Below are 10,198 nucleotides of genomic sequence, written 5' to 3' on the forward strand. Positions count from 1 at the left end.
GCAGAGCAACACCAGTGTCTTCCAGAGGCTGGGGCACTGAGATTTTTAGTAACTTAGCACTTTGGCCAGGAGGGGAGCAAGTCCACCTGCAGGTGAACCCCAAGGGTCCTGTGCTGCCCTCATTAGCCAGCAGGAGGCACACAATTCCACCATTTCTGAGCTGCCCAGAGCTCAGGAGGTCAATAGCAGGGTCAGTGAGAAAGAGCTTCCTTCCCTCAGCACAGTGACTTAAGAGACAACACTCTGGTTTGGGGCTGATGTGGGACAGAGTCCCCATGAGAAGAACTCTGTATCCTAGCTCCTGGGGCTGAGGAGAGGCCGTGCCATCAGGGTGTCCAGAAAATTTTCCCTCTGTAGCCAGCACTGAGCCTTTATTATCTGGACCCTTCTTACATCCTTTATTCCCTGCTTTCTCAGGTAACACTTGAACAAAAGTTATTTTACAACAGGATCTGTTCCTAAAGGGGCTTGGTGGGCAAAGTCATGCTGTCATGTTTGCTGTGGACTAAAACTTAATTTGTGAGAGAAATTCCTGCACAGATTCAGAGTCAGGGAAACAAATGTATAACTATGAAAGAAATATACAGCTGCCAGGAGCACCAGCCCAATATGATGGGACACACAGGATGTGTATGGCCAACATATACAAAATCTTTAGATGAATGGGGAAAAAATGTTTACAATTATGTACATACTTGCATTTATTTTAATGCTTAATTTTTCATCTAACGTGGAAGTATGTTAAAATGTAGAAAAGGTAAAGAGGTGTGTAAAACTCCATTATTTTAAGATTCAGTGTTTTCAGTTTTGCAAAATCAGAATTTATTATAATTCTACTTTTCTGCTATAAATTAAGCAAAGGTCTATATACTTAAAATATACTTCTGTGCTTGTTTTCCAATGGGAATATTGTGTTTTTTGATATTTTATCCTAACAGTGACATTGTGAAATGTTTTTAAATATTAGTTCACTGGAAAATCTTTTTCAGGACTGCAATGTGAAAAACATTGTTAAAAATGATAATAAATCCAGGTGACACCAAATTTTGTGTACGAATGTAATAAGAAAATCTCATGTATCAGTTCTAGACTATTCGATGCAATGGCAATTTTTAAAATGCCAACCATGGCATGCTGCTCAAAACCATTTGAGATGAAACATTTTTAAACTTAAAACTTCAGAATAGTAAAGAGCCCATAAAATGGCTGCTTTTTAAAATTAGATGTATTCATTGCAAACAAATTATATCCTATTAAAAATGTTAACTCTGAAAGCAGTTAGTTTGGTATTAAATTTTTATTCAAAAGCTGAAATTAGGATATGTATATTATATCTGATATAAGTCATTTTCCCATAAGAGTTGATATTTGTAGCCATAGATTATCCACTGTCCATTGCTTTAATTTTCCTGTTTATTTCTAAATCAGGAAGTATATTCCTATGATTTGTGAAGGCATTGTTTTTCTCACATGTTTCGAAGTTACTTTTTTACTTTGTAAGCATGGGTTGAGGCTTTTTAATAAACACGCGTCTTTGCATATCATGATGAGTTTTCATTGGAGAGCTTTCTTAACTATTTCCACTTGAGCCTAACATCATACCATTAAAAAGAAAAACACAAAAAAATTAATCTATATGTGCTAAGATGCATCTGACTACAGCATAGTGTATTTCATAATTTGACTTTACATTACAAAATATAATAATAAATTTTATTTTATATTACCATACACTAATACATTATATATCTGTACATATATATCTGTTTGCTAGTTGAAATGAATTTGCATTGGGTGGTGGCTGATTGCATTTGATCTTGTTGCCAACTGGATATTCATATGTGTGTCTAAAGTTCTTTTTAGAACAGACATCTACTCATGGAGTTCACAAAGCCTCTTATCTACAGTAGGATACTTAAAGGACATCTTACTTTATTTCACGGGAGCAGAAATTTTGTCTAAGATTATGAGCTGATCAAGGCACAGATATGGCACTATCATATTCAATGGAGGACTAATGGCTTCTCTCTCCTTGTACAACTGCCATCGATGCTTCTGTATAATTACTGTGAACTTAAGTGTTTTTATGTCAACATTATCTGTATCCCATTTACTAACAGTTATCTAAGCTACAATATATACATTTTTTTTTCTTTCATTTCATTACAATCAGTAAATCTTTGTGGTGATGGCAGTGTTTTTAACATGAACATTGTCATCTGACATCTTTGTTCATAATGAGCTACTTGTACAGTCAAAAGTTATGAAAAAGTATGATTTTCTTATTCTCAAATGTGTATCAGCTTTATGCACTTTTCTTTGAATCATTCCACATGTCTCTTGTGTTCTATTAAACTCATAGAAAGAAATCACTTTTTATCTTTCCCAACAGGGGCAAGACCAAGTAAAATGCCACAAAAAAGAACATGACTGGCTTGTTTATGAAAGGATAAATATCATATGGCCTGTTAGAATTGAAAAGAAAAGATGATTAATAAATGCAACACTTAGACACAAAAGATAGATAATTATATGAGGTGACAGAGGTGTTAGCCAATCTTATTGTGGTAGTCATCTCAAAACATATACATGTATCAAATCATCATGTTGTAAAACTTATATTTCCCAATGATATATGCCAATTATATCTCAGTAAAACTGGGAAGAAAAGAATTTCAGGATTGCAACAGCACAGTATGCAAATAAGCACAAACTTTTCTAAGCAAAAACCATTGTGAGACAGCACTAGTGTTACATCCCGGAAGTCGTGAAGCGGGCCCTGGTTCTATCTGCAAATACGTCCCAAACATCTGACCACTTGTCACCATCTCCACTGCTAACAAACAGCCTAATTTCCCCTCTAGGTTACTACACCAGTCTCTTAAGTAACCTCTTGCCTCTGCCTTTGCCTTTCCAGTTGATTGGTAACATAGAAATCAGATTAATTCTGATAGACCTCCTCTTCTGAAAATCCTCCAATGATTTTCCTTTCACTCCAAGAAAAGTCAAAGTCCTTGCTGACAAGGCTGACAAATCTGTTTACACTCCAAGTGCTGTCTCCTTGCTCACTTAACTTCACCCACACAGCATTCCAATGGACAATTAACAAGCCACACATGTGGCCTTCTTTTTTAGAGAAACTACTCAGACAACGGGCCACTTTCCTCTTAGTCCCCCAAAGGAGGAGGGAACAATTATCAATGACAAGGGCAGCTGTGGAAACCACACCCAGAGTCGGTTTTACAGTCAGGAAGGGACACTATTTATCCTCCTCATGCTTTCAGGGACTCCACACTTAGAGAAATTTCTCTAGTGACAAACTTTAGAAACAATCCCTGAAAGTACAGTCTTCACATTTCCAATCATTGAAAAATCCATGGTCCTACCAACACGTCCCAGTTCTATCTAAAATTCCCTCCAATGTGATGTCCTTAAATATAAAAAAGATTAGGGGTGCCTGGGTGGCTCAGTCGGTTAGACATCCGACTTCAGCTCAGGTCGTGATCTCACAGTTTGTGAGTTTGAGCCCCGCGTCGGGCTCTGTGCTGACAACTCAGAGCCCGGAGCCTGCTCCAGATTCTGTGTCTCCGTCTCTCTCTGCGCCTCCCCTGCTCGTGCTCTATCTCTCTCTCATTCTCTTTCAAAAATAAATATTTTTAACAAAATTTTTAAATAAAATAAAAAAATTAGCAACAAGGGAAAAGAATGAAGATATAACACGAACCCAAGAATTCAGCAACTTCGTTACTGGATTATCAAAGGTTGAATTTTTTTTTTTTTTAGTTTAATAATAGGAGAAACAAACTTCTTATCCCAGAAATTAGTTACACGACAGGTCTGTGGTTTGGAATGTTAAATTATCCATTTAAAACAGAAAGTCAATTTATATTTCTCAGAAACATTTATGACTTAATTGCTGTTATCAACCTAATAAATTACCCTAGTAATTTGGTTTCCACAAACTGGTTATACACTCAAATTTCATGTCTGATGAAAGAATAATTGTATCAATATTCTGCAAATATGGAAAGGAAATTAGCTCATTGGCCACAAGGGAAAGGCATATACCTTGAGTGTAAACGCATCTATCTGTTTCTGTCTTTAAGCAGGCAAATTAAAATGGGAAAGAAACAGTTTGTGTCTCACAGGAATAATGTGTAATATGTGAATTGCTTTTCAAATACCATAGCATGACTCAAAAATATTCTTTGTGTCTAATGAGAATGTCATGTACTCTTGTGAACTCTGTATTTTAATGTACATCTACTGGCAACAAGTTCAATTACATAGATTCTTTTTATAACACAAGAAAACAGATACCTGAAAAGGGTTAACCCAACCCAGAAGATCATGAATTTCCCTTGGAACGTAACAATGGTCATGAAGACATGGAACATCTTGTAGAGAATATGCTATGGCAATAGTCCAGAAAGCTAAGAAGAAATTTTAAGTGGAGAAATCATAGCCACTAAGATCAAAACAGTGAGCATATTCATTTCGGTACCCATTCAAGAAACATTTATGTCATGTCTGTGTGCTAACTGCGCAGATGAAAATATAAATGAGACCTGCTTTTCAATCTCCCAGTGCTCACATTTGGAAACGTGAAACCAAAGACATAGTAACATACTTAATATTAATATGCACCAAGTATAATACTAACATCAAAGTAATAGTGGTTTCATTGTGTAGAGAATTAACTTCAAAAACGAAGCTACTCAAAGACGGATGAATATAAATATATTAGGTTAAAAAGAGAAGGAAGTTCAGACAGAGAAAATACCATGAGTGGCAGCACATAAACGAAATAGCCACTCTACATCTGACAACAAACAATTGTAGCAGAACATAGAATGGAAGGCAAAGAAAAGTAGGATAGGAAATGAGAGAGGTCGTCAGGGGCCTACTGAAATAATTTGATGCCATGCTAAGAACTTTAAAGTTTATCCTGAAGGTGGAATTTTGCTGGTAAATAACGCAAAGCACCCTGTTTGCATTTTTGCAAAGGCAGACTGTCAGAGATAATGGAATATAAGGGAAGAAGTTGGGAGGGGGGCAGGACAAGCAGTTAGGAAATTATCTCAATGATCCAGGCAAAATACATGGGCCTGAACTAGCCAGTGGTCATAAAGATGAAGGTGTGAGTCCAAAGCAAGAGTTGTAAAAGGAACTGAATCAGAGGATTTCAAGATAAACTGAGGAGGAGAGTGGAGAAGACTCTCAATTTTCTGGATTGAGTGATCACATTAAAAAAAGATAGTACCTTTAGCTAAAAGAAAAATACAAGAAGAAAATTTAGCATTGATGAGAGATAAAAAAAAAAAAAACAACTAGATTTAGTCTGAGACCTTTTTTAGATGCTTGAAGTCATCCAAATTAACATGTCACATAGGCAGCCGGGCATAGGTCTGGAGCTTGGGAGAGTTTGGTACTAGAGAAACACATGGGGGTACAAGGGATTCCAAGAAAAGAGGCCATTTAGTGGGAATCAGGTGGGGCAAAGGACAGAGCTCTAGGGAAAAGCCTTATTTAGGTGGCAGGAAAGAAGAGAAAACCACGGAGACTGAGGTATAATGGTCAAAGAGGCAAGAAAAAAATGAAGCAAAATGAGGTTATTCATGGAAGTCCAAGGGAACAGGATGTTGAAGAAGTCATCCGTGGAAAGAGATGCTTTAGGATGACAAGGGTTAGCTCCAAAGTTAAACCTACCCAAGTGGCTGGTTCCTAAGGCAGATGGCTTGATGACTTTAAGCTCTCCAAAATCCAAGATTCCAAGATAAAAGATATATTGATTCTAACCTAACCTTTGACCTTGTTAAAGTACATGGCAAGGTCAAAGATCTATATTCTCTTGTTATAATTATTATGTATCATTTTAAATTATTATCAACAACCTTTCACTGTATTAGTACCTTTTCTCCTTCCTTAAATGTAAGTTCTGACAGTAATTACAACCCTTTGGCCAAACTGACTGACTCACTTTGCCTCATCTGCGATCCAGCAGGTACTGTCATTCCTTCATCCATATTCTTAATTTCCCAAACATTTCTTGAGAGCTTACTAAGTATGAGGCAGTGTTACGCACCAGAACTGAAACTGCTACCACACAGTAATTTCTTTGATGGGACACAATTCAAAAGGATATGAATTATTAAAACACATGAAAAACTTGGACATCTGCTGCTTCTTTTAACTGTTCATGAAAAACTCCCCGTGGAAAGAAAGGCATGGGTTGGAGTTGCTTGAAAGACAGGAAAAGTCTTATTACTTTTCAGCAATCTGCTAAGAAAAGGCAGCTGTGTTAGCTTTGTTGGCTGGATAAGGGCTGTTTACCTAAGCGTGTAGTACTAATTGTTAGTTCCTTTTGGTCTCTTCTTTTAGTCTCTCTCAATTTATCAATATTGCTATGTTCTTTCTGCCGCTGAGACTCCTCTTGCTTTTCCCTATAGCCTCTCACCCCTCACCCTTGCCAACGTCTCAATGGAAAAATTAATGGCTCAGCTCTCCCCACCACTTATGTGTTCTGCACATGGCACCTGTGTAAGGCCTGTACTACATGAATTTAAACTATCAACAATGTGTGTGGTCTTGCCACAGCTATTTATCTGCTAGAATGTTCTGCTCCAGCCTGGCAGCAGTTAAGTGATGAGAAAATTAGCCTTTCCTTACTGTAATTTACAAGGCTGTGCAAAGCTTAAGTAAGTATGGCACACAGATAGAAAGTTGTATAGGAATTCCAAAGGATCTCTCTACTTTTCCCCAGTCCATTCCTGCACACAGATACCTTCCAGGTACTGATTTTAAATTAATTACTCCTTACATAGGAATATAGAGTGGTCACTAAAGGATGACTATTTTATCATACATAACAATTATACTAATTTTATTTATCTGAGCATAAAATTAATCTATGTGCAATTCATATTTGCATAATTATAAACGCACAATCATAAATAAAACACAATGGACTTCAGAGGACCACAACAAACAAACTGCAGAATTAGTATTATTGACATTAGTAAAAGAAATAGATGGTAAATCAAAGTTACTTGCCATGATTTGGGAAACTATTTGAAGTGTTTGGGTCTAACACAAGTACACACCAGTTTTATACCTTATTTTTTAGCATAGGTTTCAGCAGTAATAAAACTTTAATTCGCTTTTTCAAGTGTGTGGCAATTTGAATGCAGCTCCTTACCTTTGACTATAAATATCTAATATTGTAGAGTCTATTTCAGGAGATTTGTCAATATCTACTGAATTTATAATATAAAGTTTGTTAAAGTAGCAAACCTTGAAACTCAGTATCTAACTTTTAACCAAAGAACTGAATGTAGATCATTTTCCCAAAAGAAATCAATGTTAAAAAACTTTTAATGCAAAAACTTAATAAAAACTGTATCTCACTAGCACCTGGGTTAACTAACGTTTTAGTGTTTGCCTCAACCAGTCTACAGAATGTTTTTGTAGATGATGCCATTAATTCTAATAACCAACCTAGGTAACCATTTTACCTATGGAAACACGAAGGCTTAGAGACCTGCTCAAGCACCAGGAAAGGCAGAGAGGTAACCAAGTTAGTCCCATTTGAAACACAAAACTAATGGCTTCCTCTGCTTCCAGACCCACGAACAACAGCTGATCTACCCGTATTGTGTGGGGACACCGGAAAGACTTTTAAATTTTCTTGTCAGACAGAGCAGAAGAGAAACATGGACACTTCTGGTTTTTAGAAAGAAGTTAGTAGCAATGTGAGAAAATGGGCTGAAGAAGGTTGGAAGGATGGAAAGAAAACCACTTGCTAGGCCACTGTCGAGATATGACAGGAAGATCTGGCAGAATCAAGTACTCCAAAATATTTATTAACTACTAATCATGGGTGAAAGATGATTAAGGGAGGAGACTGCAATAGAATTTGCTCCTCAAGGATTTCTCAGCCCTGTCTTGCAAGTAAGACTTGTATTTATGACCCTCATAAAATGTGATAAAGGCTAACGAAGGGGGGACAGATGAGGTGCTTTGGAAATTTACTTAGGAAATTTTGGTGTAAAAAGGAACTTTATTTCTCAAATATTAGAGCTTCTGTAAAATACAACAAGAAATCACCCCCAGTGATTTCCTCCCAATAATATCTTGCAAAGGCAGAAGGTCCACCTATGAGGGATGCTAGGTACAGACTTTCTATCTTATGGTAAGTTAACCACATGACCTCCAGTCTCTTTACCAACTCTGAAGTTTTATGGCGCTCCCAAGAACAAAAAAGCCTTTGCGATGAATTAGCTTCAGAAATGAATAGATTCTGCAGGTTTCCCTCCCTCTTACTCCTCAAGAATACTTAGTGCCTTATTAAAATGTCCTAAGTTTTCTTTGTTCACACCATCTAATTGAACATCACTTTCCCCCCCACCTTTTAAATGTTTCTTAAACTTTATAAAATGCTTAAAAACAAGTATGCAATGATCAACCAGGAACAAACTTGACTCAGGTCAAACTTAGGTAGCTGATTGCTCTAACCTTCTAGTTACAAAGACCCAAGTTAAAAAAATTTTTTTAATATTTATTTTTGAGAGACAGAGAGAGAAGACAGAGCACAAGCGGGGGAGGGGCAGAAAGAGATGGAGACACAGAATCCAAAGCAGGCTCCAGGCTCTGAGCCATCAGCACAGAGCCTGACGTGGGGCTCGAACCCGCGGACTGTGAGATCATGACCTGAGCTGAAGTTGACGCTTTAACCGACTGAGCCACCCAGGCACCCCAACACAGTTTTTTTTATGGATGTTACTGTGTAAAGACCGTATTGGGGAAGATTGTATCGTACCCACAGCCCTTCATCAAATAACCCTTTGAACCAGGCAAAACTAGCAAATTAATACGTGTGCTGGTGTCATCCCTTTTAAAAAATCTGTAATTCTGGGGGCACCTGGGTGGCTCAGTTGGTTAGGCGCCTGATTTTGGCTCAGGTCATGATCTCACAGTCCGTGAGTTCAAGCCCCGCGTCGGGCTCTGTGCTGACAGCTCAGAGCCTGGAGCCTGCTTCAGATTCTGTGTCTCCCCGTCTCTCTACCCCTCTGTGTCTCATGCTCTATGTCTCTCTGTCTCTCAATAATAAATAAATGTTAATTTTTTTTAAAAGATCTGTAATTTTTAGTAGATATAATTAGGGAAAGAGTGTCTGTTATGTGTGTAAGCGTATATAATAAAGCTGACTTTACCCATTTGACAATTAAGGAGTCTGTGTGCCTGAAGGAGAAAGAGAGAACACACACACACAAAACAGTAAATGGGGTAAAACACTAACAACAGGTGAAGCTTGAAGAACATAGAGGTATTATTTTTATATTTGCAGTATATCTGTGAACAGTTTCCAATATTTTCAAGTAAAATATATATATTTTTTTCACTGTGTTATTTAAATAGTCATCTTTTTTTTTTAATAGATGAAATTTACTGTCAAATTGGTTTCCATACAACACCCAGTGCTCATCCCAAAAGGTGCCCTCCTCAATACCCATCACCCACCCTGCCCTCCCTCCCACCCCCCATCAACCCTCAGTTTGCTCTTAGTTTTTAACAGTCTGTTATGCTTTGGCTTTCTCCCACTCTAACCTCTTTTTTTTTTTCCTTCCCCTCCCCCATGGGTTTCTGTTAAGTTTCTCAGGATCCACATAAGAGTGAAACCATATGGTATCTGTCTTTCTCTGTATGGCTTATTTCACTTAGCATCACACTCTCCAGTTCCATCCACGTTGCTACAAAAGGCCATATTTCATTTTTTCTCATTGCCACGTAGTATTCCATTGTGTATATAAACCACAATTTCTTTATCCATTCATCAGTTGATGGACATTTCGGCTCTTTCCATAATTTGGCTATTGTTGAGAGTGCTGCTATAAACATTGGGGTACAAGTGCCCCTATGCATCAGTACTCCTGTATCCCTTGGATAAATTCCCAGCAGTGCTATTGCTGGGTCATAGGGTAGGTCTATTTTTAATTTTCTGAGGAACCTCCACACTGCTTTCCAGAGCGGCTGCACCAATTTGCATTCCCACCAACAGTGCAAGAGGGTTCCTGTTTCTCCACATCCTCTCCAGCATCTATAGTCTCCTGATTTGTTCATTTTGGCCACTCTGACTGGCGTGAGGTGATATCTGAGTGTGGTTTTGATTTGTATTTCCCTGATAAGGAGCGACGTTGAA

The 10,198-nt window shown here is 37.7% G+C and overlaps 1 non-coding gene across 1 annotated transcript; it reads right to left on the reverse strand.

Moving 5' to 3' along the window:
• Nucleotides 1-3,139: 3,139 nt before the first annotated feature.
• LOC122237562 lies at nt 3,140-3,351 on the reverse strand. The gene has a single exon (XR_006216152.1). It is a non-coding gene; the product is annotated as a small nucleolar RNA U3 (small nucleolar RNA).
• Nucleotides 3,352-10,198: the final 6,847 nt, after the last annotated feature.

Source organism: Panthera tigris, chromosome A3, assembly GCF_018350195.1.
Source record: "Panthera tigris isolate Pti1 chromosome A3, P.tigris_Pti1_mat1.1, whole genome shotgun sequence".
NCBI lineage: Eukaryota > Metazoa > Chordata > Mammalia > Carnivora > Felidae > Panthera > Panthera tigris.